This window comes from Anas platyrhynchos, chromosome 10 (assembly GCF_047663525.1).
Source record: "Anas platyrhynchos isolate ZD024472 breed Pekin duck chromosome 10, IASCAAS_PekinDuck_T2T, whole genome shotgun sequence".
In the NCBI taxonomy this organism is placed as follows: Eukaryota; Metazoa; Chordata; class Aves; order Anseriformes; family Anatidae; genus Anas; species Anas platyrhynchos.
Window position 1 is genome coordinate 21,943,879 of NC_092596.1, and position 14,488 is coordinate 21,958,366.

Here is a 14,488-nt window from a genome sequence, read left to right on the forward strand (position 1 = left end):
CACTTAACAGAGAATCTTGTTTACTCTAAATTGCAGTAAAATGAAGAGTAAGACCTATCTGTCACTTCCTTAAGTGGCAACTAAAAATACCTTTACAAATGTAATGGAGTTAGGGAACTCTCCTGGTTTTTAATTTACTTTCAATAATTCATTAGCATACACTTTAACCTTAATCGCCAGTCCCCACAGGATTCATATGCTGTGCCAAAACAGATTTCTCATAGGCAAAATTAATTTTCTACAAATAACTTCCCTATTTTTTTTCCTAATTCAGGAGCACCAGAAGGTAGCACAGCTTTGGTGATTTGATCTCGATACATAAGATTTCAGCACTCGTTTTAGCCAGCATTCTTCTGTATTGAATTTTCTTTTTTAGACTGCTAAATATTGGGTGTGACTTACAGGAGGATATGATTCATTTTGATGGAACAGCTTCTAGGTATCTGTATTGGTGCTTATTAATTACTTTAGCAGAAGTGTTTTGTTCCTTCAGTTCCTCTTGAGGATTAAATACCACATAACATATGTTAGATTTTGGCAATCTTATGTTTACAGAAGTTTAAAAAATATTTTGAGCAGTTGTGCATGAAATTATTTAATATCCCTCATGAGAGGAAATGCTAACAATGTTAAACCCAAATACAACTGCTTTCTATGAATACTCTTTTCATATCTCATGAGAAAGAGCTGAATGGAATATGAAATTTCCACACTTTTTTGAGCTCTGGAAAATCAAGCCAAGAGTCATACCTGAAAACAAATATTAAGAGAGAAACATGTAATACTGAAAACAGTTGAGAATAACACATTGGCCTGGTTGTGATCCCTAATCAAGAAAATGTGAATTTGTTTCCTAAGTCTAAAGTTAATATTTTAGAGCATGTTGTCTTACAGGTATACAAACACATTGAGTATTTTCTGAAATTCCATTCTCTGAGACCTACATTCTTTGCTTATATATATCTCTGTAGAGGTGAAGACAGTAGCAGAAGGTCATTCTGGAATTAAACAGCAGTGGCCCCTGGAGAAGTGCTGGGAACAGCCGGTCTCTGTGGCCTCTGCCCCAGTGTCCAGGGGCTGCTGCCACAGGTGGCTGGGTGCAGCCTGGACCTTGAGCAGTGTGCCCTGCACAAGTGGCCTGCTATTGCCTTCCTCTAGTTAAGGGTCTGGATAAAAGGGAACTGTCTCCTGTATCAAATTTGGGCATTGCAACCTTATTCCTCAGGTTCTCCCTTTCACTTATTCTTACTTCTGCTGCTACTTTTTCAGGGAATAAGCCCTCCTCTAAATACAGAAATCTGTGTTTCTGTCTCCCCTCTACTCCCACCTGTATTCCTAGACACTTAGCTGCTCTGTCATCCCCAGGACTGATGGTTTCCCTTCCCCACATTCCTGAATTATTTCGGAAATCAAAATATACAGGTGATTAATTTGCATCCTCCCTGCTCTCAGCAGTTTGCACAAGCTTAATTGCTTTGGCTTCCACGTCATGCTTTCTGCTTCAGCACTCAGGTGTGCTTACAGCATTCCTCTGCTCACCTATTTCCTTCTCCCAAAAGCCACACCAGCCATTTTTTGAGCCTACCTTTTTCTGCATTCATCTTTTTTCACAAAAATCACTTAGCAATGCAATAAGTATTTCCCAGTGTTATTTTCTGTTTTAAATATAAATGAAGAAGGACATTCCTTATGCCAGCTAAGGTACTTTTACTCATGGAACCCCAGTTCCTCTTTGGAGGAAACGACCGCCTGACTGTGGGCCTATTTCCTGTGACTTTCGTTACCTTTTTCTTCATCTGTGTCATTAATCCAGCAGTGGCTGGATTAAAGCACAGACAGGGTAAATATCCATGTGCTTTACCCAGAGACTTACCTAAGACTCTCTTTTAGAGATTCAGATGGGACTTAGGGACAAAGAGCTTCATCATGGAAGGAGAAGGAGCTCAGGGGAGTGGAGTGGGAGGGGATGACTTGTGACAAATTGAACCGGGATTTGTAAAAGAGAAAGTGAAACCTTTTCACTTCCAAAGCCTCTTTTTGCCCCTGGCAATACTCGAGTGGATTTCTCTATAGCTTCTGACATTAAACACTTAGGGAAAAGAAGATCTGCTGTAGATTTTGTGTGTGATGTTTTCCAAAATTGCTTCAGATGATTGTATTTGATACTCATTGTTACAACAGAATCAAGAAAATTTGCAAGGATTTATTCAATTTGAATTGCAGGAGCAAGATCTTACAAAAATTTCCCATAGAATTTAAAGTATTAACATTTTTTCTAGAGGCATTCCATTAGTCTATTTCATCTTATGAGTCTCATATTTAAGCTTATTGTTCTGACTGTACAGCAAGGTGTAATAGAATGAAGATTAAAATAAACTTCCAGTTTTTGTCTTATTGCTGCATGATTACTGCAAACTGTTACTATAGCCACAGACATTATGACATTATGCTTGGTACAGGAGAAGAAAATGGGTAACCGAATGTAAGTAAAATTAAAGAAGTAACATATTCAGAAGTTGCTGTAAAAGACAGAAGATACCTTACTTCCAGTTATTATTTGAGTGAAAGACAGTGGCTGAGAACACACAGGGCTGTATCAGCTCTCATGAGGCCTCTCCCAGTGCAGTGAAAATGTCCCCTTTGGTGCTGGCAGCTGCAGCATCAAGCTGAGCTTCGCTGTTTTCCCCGGTGGACCTGCTGTCGGAAGGGAGTGTCCCTTCTCTGTCCCCCTGGCAGCATGGCTCATTAAACTCATACAGCTTGCTGCGAAGGGAAAGTACATTTCTTCTGTTAATCTCTCAGTGAGGCTGTGTTAGTTTTCTTGAGTAAATATTGTCCTTTTTTCTCACTATAATGCACATAGAGCAGTTTCTTTGCATTGTTGTTTGTTTGTTTGTTTGTTTGTTTGCAATGATATAGCTATGAGTGTTGGATTTCCTCTATATGAGTTTGGATGAGGTTATTTTCCAGTTTAGAGAGTTTTGGCTTTTGTTCTTTGGCCTTCAGAAGGAAAATAATTTGTAGACAAACATGTGCACCTGGTGCTAAAACAATAGGTACTAATACATTTCTAAAGAGGATGGAACTGGAACCCTCATACGCTGTGTTTCCAGGAAAGCAGTCAGCCATAACTTACTCTTCGCCAACAAAATAATTGTTTTGTTTTGTTGTTTTTACCTACGATGATTGCTGAAAGATTTCGCCTATTTTGAAGTGAGTTTAATTAGAAACATAATACTTAAATAACATTACGATTTTGAATATGCTAGTAAAGGCAATAACTAAAGACAGTCGTTAATGAATGCAATTGCTTTCTTCTAAATTACTGTTAATTTTATTTGGGGGAAAAAATAAAGGTTAAACACATACCCTTGTTTATTCTGCTACAAAGATCAAAGTGTTCTGAAGTTGGATATCAAACAGATGAAGGTTGTGGAAGTAACTGAGATGTAACTATAATTCCATGATAGGTAGCATTATGCAATTCTCAAAAAAATCCGTGGCACATTACATGAGCACATTGCAGGCATGTTAACACAGTCAAGCCACTGTAGCTGCTGGACTTCCGCTATTATGCATTAAAATAAAGTTCAAGGTGAATGTCATAAAACCATGTAATTTATTTTAGATATTCTGGGTATGACACCTAATACTTCACACCAAAACTTGAATTTTTATATCTTTTCTTTTTTCTTTTTTTTTTTTTTTCTACATGTACTTTTCTATCATATCTATCAAAGTCCAGCTGAAGTCTTACTCAAAAGTTGAATGATGCTGAACTCTGGTTGGATATTATTTAGAATGTTTGCTTATGATTTCATTTTTCCTTCTTCTTGAGCTACAGAATAATTAATTTCAAAACATAATCAGAAAAGACTGGAAGAAAATCCACAAAAAGGTATTGAAACACCATGAGAGACATATGATGTGTGGGTGGGTTTTCTTCAGAGTCCATCTGTAAAACATTTTTAAAAATGACATCCTACAAATATTTGTTAGAAGGAAGGATTGGGTCTGAGATGTTCATAGAAAATAGCTAATGGAATTGTGACAATTTAAAGCAACTGAGATGTGCATCTGAGAACTATAAATTCAAATCTCAAAGTATGTAAGTTGTATGTATGTAAGAAAGTACTAGCACCTTGAGCAGAATAAATGAATACACGGAAGTAAAGGAAGAGGTGGAATTAGTTCCTTGATCCAGTAAAGTATTTGAACTTATATTTCACTAAAGTTGGTGAAACTACTATATCAGTGTTGGGGGATGAGGGCAGGAAAATACGCCCAGATATGAAGAACATCCCAAAGTTCTAAATAAAATATTTTCTTGTACATGAATAAGCTTCAAACTCCATGTGTCCAAGCTCCATATTGTTCCATGATGTATCCTTTTCATTTTATTTTGTCACCACTTACGTTACAAAATTACTCACCAAGGTAGCAATAATCAGTACAAAAAAGATACCTCTGTGAAGACATTTCCTATATTTTCTTCATATCTGAAACAGAATATAATGAAATGGGATATTGCTAATGTGTGATGAAAAATGTGCTATCTGTAAAGAAGTTATTTGCTGTCTCTTAGAGAATGTTTTACAGACACATAACATACATTTCAAATTTTTCTTTCTAAGCCACCATATCCTATCATGTTCCTACTGCTAAAAAAAAAAAAAAAAAAATCTGTTTGAGGGTTTTCAGGGAATATTTGAAAGTCTTCTAAAGTTGAAAATGTTTTCCCAAATTGTCACTAGTAGTAGTAGGCCTACTTCAAGTTCTTGGAAGTGAAGCGTAGCTCCACTTGCCAGAACTGTAGTCTCATGTATATGAGTGGCAGTGCTACTAGGATCTGCTGCTGAAATTACTTCTTTAGAGGAACTGATTTGTATTCTTCCTGTATGCCAAGAAGAGGCCGTTAATGCTTTAGCAAACCTCAGTCCAGGCTTCAGCCACTTACTGGAATCAAAGCGGTAAAACATACACCCTATGAAACAAAACTAGATGCATCAAGGAAAAGGAGGACTAGTGGATTTTTAATGAGGCTCAAGAAGCCACAATGGAAAAGAACAGATGTATGAACATCAGGGAGGGCTGAACTAGGAACGAATAAGGTGTGAGAGACCCAAGCCAGAGGTGTAAAGAAAAGGGGGAGGTGTATGGAATATGAATTCCAGGATTTGTACTAGTTGGGAACAAAAAATAAGAAAAGACAAATCTGAATAAAAACTTGAAAGGGACCTGCTAGTAAGAGACGAGAGCTTCTGAAGGGCAGAAGTCAGACTTGAAATGCATTTTGGTGCAATTGAGGGCTAATCAGGATGGCCAGTGAGGGGAAACAAATTTCAGGATGAGAAAATTGATTGAGCAAGTGTGGGTGGGGATTAATTTTGTTTAACTGGGTAAACCAAATAAATTCATGAGGAATTGATAGTGGGTTGAATTGATGCTGATGATGTCTGCACTAAGTAGTGCTGAGTTACAGAGGGATATATTTGAATATGTATGTCAGCATGAGGAAAATTGACTTTGTGGAGGACAAAGTTACTGAGAATTGATTTTTATTGTGGATGGAAATTGATTGAGAGAGAGAAAATAAGTTTGATTTGAGTGTAAGGGAAGTTTCAATGATGGTAAAGAGCTGATGAAAGGAAAAAATAGACTTGAATTTGGTCATGACATAATTTTGAGCATAGTGTACAGTAGTTAACAAGTTTCTTGCATGATGGCACTAATAAACTTCCAATCAGAAGTAAATATCCATATTTTAAACAACAGCACTAGTTTCTGGAAAGCAGTGTTTACCAAAAATTAAGTGGACAGAGATCCAATGTAGGCTTCTGTAGTCTCAATTCATACATATACGTATTCTTGACATGGTATTGAGCTATGCAGTCTGGTTTTTAAGACAAGTGCACTGTGTCTCTACTGTTCATTCCAGATTTTCTAGCTAATACTTGAGGAATTTGTCCACATTAATTATTTCATTTGTCAAACAAGTCTGTTTTGCACATAGTAAGACTGCTTGTAATCTTTACTTTCATAGTAAATAATTATTCTACGGAAGTCTAGTTGGGTGATCTAATTTACTCATTAAGTCTGAAAAATCCTGCTTTTATTTTATTTTATTTTATTGTTTTATTTTATTTTGTTTTATTTTATTTTATTTTATTTTATTTTATTTTATTTTATTTTATTTTATTTTATTTTATTTTATTTTATTTTATTTTTTAAGTAAATTCTCTTTCTAATCAGAGTGCATCTTCATATTTCCTGCCAGTGTATCTCTAGTTTTGCTTCTCATTTTTGTCTCAGGTTCCTCTGTGGTTCTGGAGTCTTTATACTTGGAATTAGCTTTATCTTCACAGCTCATGGGAAACATTTCTTCTGTTTCCTCTTTACTGCTGTCATTTTTGTGCTATCAACTCCTTTGTTCCACCAGCTAAAATTTTTAACTAAATTTAAAATTTAAAAAAAAAAAAAAAATTAGTCTTGTAATTAAAGATAAGTTCAGAAGGTTTGGTGAGTTTAGAAGAGGTTGAGTCTGGAGTTGCACTTAAAGAGTTCTCACGTAGTAGTACTGTTGTCTTATATTTTGATCAGAAATGTTAAAATCTTATGAAAGCACCTTCATTGTAAAGCACCTTCATTGAAATTTTTGTAACTAAAAATAATGTTATTCTCAGTCAAAATTCAAGAAATTTCAGTAGTTCATAGTCAGCCTCTAGATACAGGTTTGTACTACCCTTTACTAATCTAAATCTTTCCAAAAATCTGAGTAGCATCACAGTTACAGTTCTCATTTCTGGAGTATATTGGTACTATTTGATTAGTTAAGAACAGTATAGATTTTTTTTTTTATTGTATTAAATATATATATAGCATACACTGCAGTTCTTTAGTGAAAATCTTTTTAAAAAACATCAGTATGATGTTTTTGGCCTATTTAGTTATATTTATGTTGCATTTATAATTGCAGCTGTACCTCTTCTGGATTACTTGAGGTGAGAACATTTCATAGCCTGTGTACTTACTATTTGTTATTACCACTGTACTGATTGTACAGTTTCATAAAAAGAGATACAGATTTTCTGTTTAAATCAACGTTAGGTAATGGCAAGCAATCGTAAATTGTTAATACTACAGTATATAATATATATACACAAGAGCACCTTTGATTTCGTGTTTTATGCTGGGCTTTTTATTTTCAATATTTTTCTCTAAATCATTTTTGGGGGTCCTTAATCAATCGCAAAACTTTACTATTAGTTTGTTGTTACTTACTACCCATAGGTATGCACTGAGCTAAATATCTGTTAATGACATTTTTGAAAAGTTAGCTAACAGTAGAGTACCCTTCCACATTTGTGTGTGGAAAATATACACATAGATTTGGCTTTGGACTTACAAATAGTTCAATCAAACTCTTCATGTGTTTTAACAACTGAGTGTATGCAAAAGCATGGGCAGGATCAGCATCCCATTTTTTCTACTGAGTAGTAACGCAGGAAGATTTTGTACCCAGAAATTGTGGAAAGTTAGTATTCTGAAGAGTTTATGAAAAAATAAAAAATAATAATTCTGCTTTGGAACAAAAGTTCTTTATCTCAAATCTTTCACAGAAAGCAAAGCCCAATGCAATCACATGCACATCATTTCAAAGCCAAAATCTGGCTGGAACCACACGTATTAAAAACCAGATAGACAAAATAGTTTTAAAAATTTAGTGATGAGTCATCTCGATGAATTACACTGCTTCTTTGAAGTTGGCTCATAAATACTATCATTGTCAGAAATTTTGCCATCTGTCTTCTCAGTTTCTTTCACTAGTCCAGCTACTATTATTTTTGTCTGTAGGAATTACCTTGATTGGATTTTAGAGAATTGGTTTACAATAAAATATGTTTTAAAATATAATGGCAAAAAATGCAGGAAAATGTTAAATACTTGTCTATGTATGTACTATATCAAACAAAAGCAGCTCACAATTTTAGTCAGAACTTAATCAGTTTGTCATAGCATCACACATCTCTTAGTTCAACGCATAATAAGGATCCAAAGTAATGCATGCCAGTTACAAGTTCAGCAAACTTAAGAGGCATGTCCTAATAGGCTGTTTTTGAATAAAAAGAGATGAACAAGTATTATATTCATGCAAAAAGAAGTCATTCTTTTCATATAGGTTTTCTTTCATTAGGTTGTTTATGGGATGTAATAAGGTATATATATAGGATGTAATAAATCACAAAGATAATAAGTGTGAGATTTTTTTTCCCAGATTTTCGAGGTCTGTGTACTACTTGGTATTTTATAAATTGTAGGTACTTAATTGTCTGTGTGAGAAATAACTTCTATTTATTGCCATTTTACATGTAAACTAAATTAGGAGCTGCAGCCAAAAATATCACTCCAGGATTTATACAGTTGAGTCTAAATCCATGCTGAAGTATTTTAACCTATGCACATATCCATATAAAAGGGGGTTTATCTCTTGCTTGACGATTCTTAATAACACAATAGACCACTCCTGTATCCCCTTTCCATCCATTAGTCAATATATCCACAGCAACCAGCAATAACCCAGCAGCAAAAAGCATACTTAAGTTCTATAAAATCTCCCACCTGAATTGCTGTAGCCAGGAAAAACAAATGGGCCCTAATCTGTGTGGCTATGTTTTTAAAACTGCTGAGCACCTGCAGCTTCATCAAAAGACATTGGAAGTCAGCACTCAACAATTTAGCCCACCATACTAAAATTATTAACTGTGTGAATTGATAAAGACTGTAGTAATCTGTGTCAGAACCAGAATTTTACCAGGAATTCATCCTTACTTTGGGGTGTTTTTCATGCCATTGTAACTGGTTATTTTTGTGGCAGCTTGTCCCATGCCTTGCTCAGTTGGGTAGCTGGCCCTGGTAGGATCCAGCTGGCTTGTGCTGTTGAGGGTACATTGGCTCTAGAGCCAGGGGCAGTCATCTGAGCAGCTGTGAGCTGCTTTGGGATCTTCCCCAGAAGCAAGAGAGATCAATGGTTGTTTTTTCCAGACATGGTTTTGAGTGAAGTGTGCTCCACTTATGCCAAAGCCCATGCTTGTGTTCTGTTCCTGAGACCAATTCACATTTTAAAGGCTGTCAGCCCAAGAAGTGAAGACTGAAAAAAAGCTGAGCTGATATTTTCCAAGGCAGGTGAATCTGTACCCTTTTATACCTTTGTAGAGGGTAACTGTGACCTTGCATTTTTCTATCTGCTTCTTGGAGGACATTAATCCCTACTAAAAAAATAATTCAATGAAAAACATGGCTAACAGAGCCCAGTTCTTACATCGTTGTCCCTGTGCTGTCTTTTTTTTACTACAACCCCTGCACCATTCATGTTTCTCTCCATCAGTCCTCCCAAGTCCAGAGTACCTTGATTTTTAACCATTGTCCCTAAACAGCAGATCAAGGCTTAGTGGAGCTGTCCTTATTTCTGAGCTCTTACATGCCCTGATTGCCTGGTTGGCTCTAGTTGAAGATCTTCCTGAAGAAATTCTTGAAGGAATGTGGCTTTCCTTCTATTTCCATTTCATGACAGTTCTGGAGGAATAATTCTCTCTGAAGAAATTCATATTTAATTAAAATTGGCCAGTGGCTTCAACGTTCAGAGTATGAAGGAGAGGAAGGGACCTGCAGATGGGATTACCATGTGGAGTTTGTGAAACCAGGCTAAAGCCCAGGGCAGGCCATACGTTAATACTGGTGTAGAAAGAAAAACTAAAGAGAGGTCTGGTGAGCTTCAGATAGGAAGAAGTGCAGTGATGTGACATTTCATCACAGTAGCCTCCGACTTTAGAGGTGCGTATATGACGTGGTTTTGGGTACAGAATTTTTAGTGTCCCATATTTAATAAGAGTTAAATTCACTTTATAAGATACATTCTGTTGAAATAAATCCTGATGTTATAATACAGTACTTACAGAAATGCAGAAAAGGTTATTAGAACTCTACCTTTCTATTGTTGCTTGATATTGTATAAGATGTTTGTTTCAGAGTCATGGAACTAGGCTTCCCCTGGAAATAACAGTCTTTAATGAGATCCTTTATTAATTGCTCACTGTTATGCAGAAAAGCAAGTATGTTATATAAGGAGAATATGTGTTAAGTTGGGGGGTTACTTTTTTGTACAGAATTAAATTGAGCAGTATGAGCATTTGAACAATCTTCCTACTGCTATATGACTCCTTAATAATACTTTTTAAAAGGTTTGAGTTGTTACTTTGATGCTGGGTCTAGAAACATGGCTGTCTACCTCCCTCTCTGCCTCTCTCTGTTTCTTTCTCTGTAAACATATCCCTAGTTTCCCAGCAGGTTCAAACACAGATGGCTGCCTTATTGCGACAGAAGCAAAAATGCTACATTAATGTTTAAAGAGATTAAAAATCCTCTTGGCAGCAGTGGCATATGTTACCAGTTAATTGTAGCACTGGAAGCTTCCCTGCTGTTTTAAAACATGGACTCATTTTACTTGCTTTGTGCAGAGCAGTATGAAATGTCAAATTTGTTGGTATAAGTTTTGAATCCAGTCTGACAAAAATGAGTCATAAAGACAATGTTGTTGTCCTATCTAACATAGTTTTTGAATCCAAATAATGTTCTACTTCTATGCCAGCTCTGGCAGAAAGCTGGCTCCCTGCTCTAACCCAGTGATCATGTGCATACTTTATACTTTCAACAGAGGGTGCTTGCATTTGGAAGACAATTTTTAGCTTTTCACCTGCATTATTTCAGATTATTGTCATGTTGACCAAAGCAGGCTGCTTGTTTAAATTACTCCTAAGATGCAAGACTAGCTTTTTCTGGCACAACCTCCAGCTGGAAGCAGAACAGTCCAACCCACCCTGTGATAGCCTGCTAGCAATGAACGTTTTGGTTGTGTTGAGGACAGTTTTTTAACTGCCGTGATCAGGTGATTAGCACACTGCTGAGTAACATCATTCCTTCCAGATCCCTAGTCACAGATTAGCAATTCTCCGCAGTGTATTGCTGACTGTGTGCAGCTACTATAGGCTACTTTCTGACTGGGAAAAGAAATAGAAAAAAATTTTTTTGAAAAGCTGAAGACTTCTGTCATTCCTTACTTTAAATTATGTTGCCATTTTTGGAGTTTCTCCAGTTCTCCTTAAATCAGATAGCAGCTGTCAGAACAGACATACATTAGGATAAAACAAAGGATTCAGTCTTCTTTACTAGCCTTAAACATCAAACGCCATTAGCAGGACTTTTTTGCTTCATAAAGTCCAATGACAGAATTTCAAGTTTCTGCACTGGTGTCTCACCCTTGTGGACAGTTTGACTTAGGGCTGTGGAGGCTTTCTCAAGCTTAAGTTTTCTGGAAAGTAATTGTGGCTTAAATATATTCTCATGTTGGAAAGGTAAACAAAATTTAGCATCACATATTGCCTGTGATCCTTTTTACTATTTGTTCTTTGCCATATGTGCACATTAGGTTTTACAGACAAGTAGATGTGATCTCTGCCCCTGAGGGGCCTACAGTCTAGATTAAATATCACATGGAGATGAGACGTTGTTGGTATTCTCAGCAGGGTAGGCCAAGGGTATGGTAGGCATGAGCTATCCTTGCTTGTCTAAAACCAGACCTTTCAGATCAAGGCTGGAACACATCAATAAGAAAGAAAGCACAAATGCTCCCAATTTCTTCAGAGGCTTCAGACTGTGCAGTTCCCATCTGATATCTATTTCTAGCATAGATATCCACATTTTGAAAAATCTGTGCAAGCCCTGCTGGTTTTCTGTGCTATAACTAAGGTATGCATTGCCTGTTTGAGCAGTCACGGGATTTCCAGAATACAGCTTTGGTCTTGTTTGCATCAGTATTACTTGTAATAAAAAATAACAGTAATCTGAAAATTAAATGTTGTTATATTTTGGAAAAAAAAATAAAAATCAATTTTGAATGAGGTCCTGCAAAATATTTTATTAAATTTTGCAGGAAGTTTAATCAAATCAATAATTGTCAAGAAAGTGCTTTACAAGACCCTGATTTGTACTGTTTGTTTGTTTTTTAAGATAAAAGTTCCAGTAAGCTTCAATAGTATAACATAAGCATATTAAAAACAGAAGTTTGGTGAAAGCTTTCAAGACTGAAAAATATAACTGATCATTTAGACATACAAATGTCACTCATAGACAAAAGAAACTCATATACTGTAAGAAACAGTAGCAGCTTGCTATTCCTTTCAGCTTCTACTTGGAAACCTTACAGGTGGCAGTCCAGTAAGTGCCTGACAGTAAAGAGTAGTGAAGGCTTTTCTACAATAAAACATAAAAACGCATTTTATTGTTTGTCTGTTTTGGAAGCAATAACCTAAATCTCAGATTGATACCGTGATTCATGACACCAAAGAATCTACTAATGAACCATGGGGTGTCCCTTTTTATCCATTGCAGTTTTAGTGGAGCACAGGCCAAAAATTTCGCTTAGGTAGACTAGTGTCCTGACATATCTAAATTAAATTAAAAGATGGAGAGACAACACATTAAAGTTGAGACAGGAGTCCCCTTTGGCTGCATATTTCTCCCTTGTTCTTTGCCCATCTTTTGTGGAAATATCCTTAATCCATCATTTTTGTGGAATCTGATCGGTCTTGTTACTCTAACTTCAAGTTTTTATCTCATTGTGTTTCCTATCCTGACTGAATTAAACCATAAATTCAGAATATAGGCAGAGAAATATACAGCTTAAGTCTACTTAAAAGAGCAGCTTGTTAGCTAACACAACAGAGATTTAAGCTCCTCACATACCACACTGTGGATTCACGTTCTGTGTGGGTTATTCTTATAGAACCCACACAAGTCAACAGGTTAATGTTGTTACTAGAAGAAACTGTCATTCCTGAGCCTAAAAGGTTCTTTACTGAGACAATTTACTTACATTATATTTGTATGCTAATTAATTTGAACATTTCAGGCCAGACTACCAGAATTGAGTGGGAAACTGTACTTAATTCTGAGCTGGGGGTTTCTTTGCTCACAAACCTTTCAGCTAGTGTTTGTCACCACTATGTGTCTTGCTAGCAGAAAAACCCAATTCAGTGATAACACATGCTTGTTCCACAAAAACAGAATGTTTGCTCTAGATTGCAAAACAAATATTATGTCTTTGAATTACTTACAGTAAAGTGGAGGAACAAGAAACAATAGTATTGACGAATTACCAGGCATGAATAACCTAATGAAATTGTCCCATATGACAATAGTATTATGAAACACTGTATTATACCTGATCAAGTGTCTGCAGCCAAAAGTGTTTCAAGTGTTTTTGGAGAAATTTGTTTAGATAACAAGGTACAAATTTTCTTGGCACAAGCTGTAAACTATTTCAATGCTAAGTGCATTTCAAGACAGCTACTTTAAATATCTTCTGAGGTATCAGTTTTGGGAAATGGTGTCAGGAACTCCAGAATTTCTAAAATTTTGCATAATAGCTTATAAAATAGTAATTCAAGCAGAAATACAAACTTCCTTTTTCCAGTCGTTTAAAGTCAGAAACATATGATCCAAATAGTGTTTCAAGAAGGATAAAGCTCTCACATCATTTGCTCCCACAGAATATTTCTTCAAAAATAAATGTTTAAGTCTTGTCTGTTTCAGCTTAATTGTGTTGTATCTGTTTTGCTGTAGTTGCAAATTTGAATCCCATTGCACCACTGAGATTATATTTTGGTGTTGTGTCTCAAGTCTTTTGTCTGCATGGTCACTACATTTTTTACAGATGTCAACTTAATTCCATCACTAATTTATAAAACATGAGATTCACAAAATTATCATAGTTCATAAAAATAAATACACTTAAATCTAAACAACATCACTTTATTAAGAAAGTTGTAGTTTCATATTTTTAATTTTTTCATATAACAGGCATGCATATAACTAGGCATGTAATATACTGAAAGCATTAACACATACTGTAATGTACTGTAGATATCCCAAGTTTTACACTCTGTCTCTAATTTGAGAAATTCTAGAGCTTTTTGAGCATGTGTATGTTGTCATTTTAAGGTACCTCACTTTCTATTCAGTAGGATCCTTACTGAAGTTTTCTTGCTGATGTATTAATCAGCTGCTTTTTCTACTTAATCATTCTTTTATTTTTTTTTGGCATCCTGATGCAACCAAGTCAAATTCACCTCGGGAAGTTACTTTTTTCAAAAGAGTCCAGCAAAGGAGACACATGATTGGATGAGATTGTATGTACAGAGAATGCTACAGAATTTCTGTGGAAGCTTTCCTCTTTTAGGTTTTTATACTGGTATTTGTGCCCTCAGGAAACTCCAGGTTTAGGCTCTGGAGCTCTTTTGCTCCTTGGGATAGGGATTGGCACACTAGAACACAGAGAGGCAATCAATATTTAATGGCAGAATGAATGCTCTGTGTAACAGAATAACAAAAGCAATATTAACATCATTTATTTATTGCTAAGGATAGTGCTGCA

At 35.8% G+C, this 14,488-nt stretch overlaps 1 long non-coding RNA gene across 6 annotated transcripts in view; it reads left to right on the top strand.

Moving 5' to 3' along the window:
• Positions 1-14,488, top strand: part of LOC106014542 (uncharacterized) — a 144,517-nt gene that overhangs the window by 99,151 nt on the left and 30,878 nt on the right. The window lies entirely within an intron of this gene.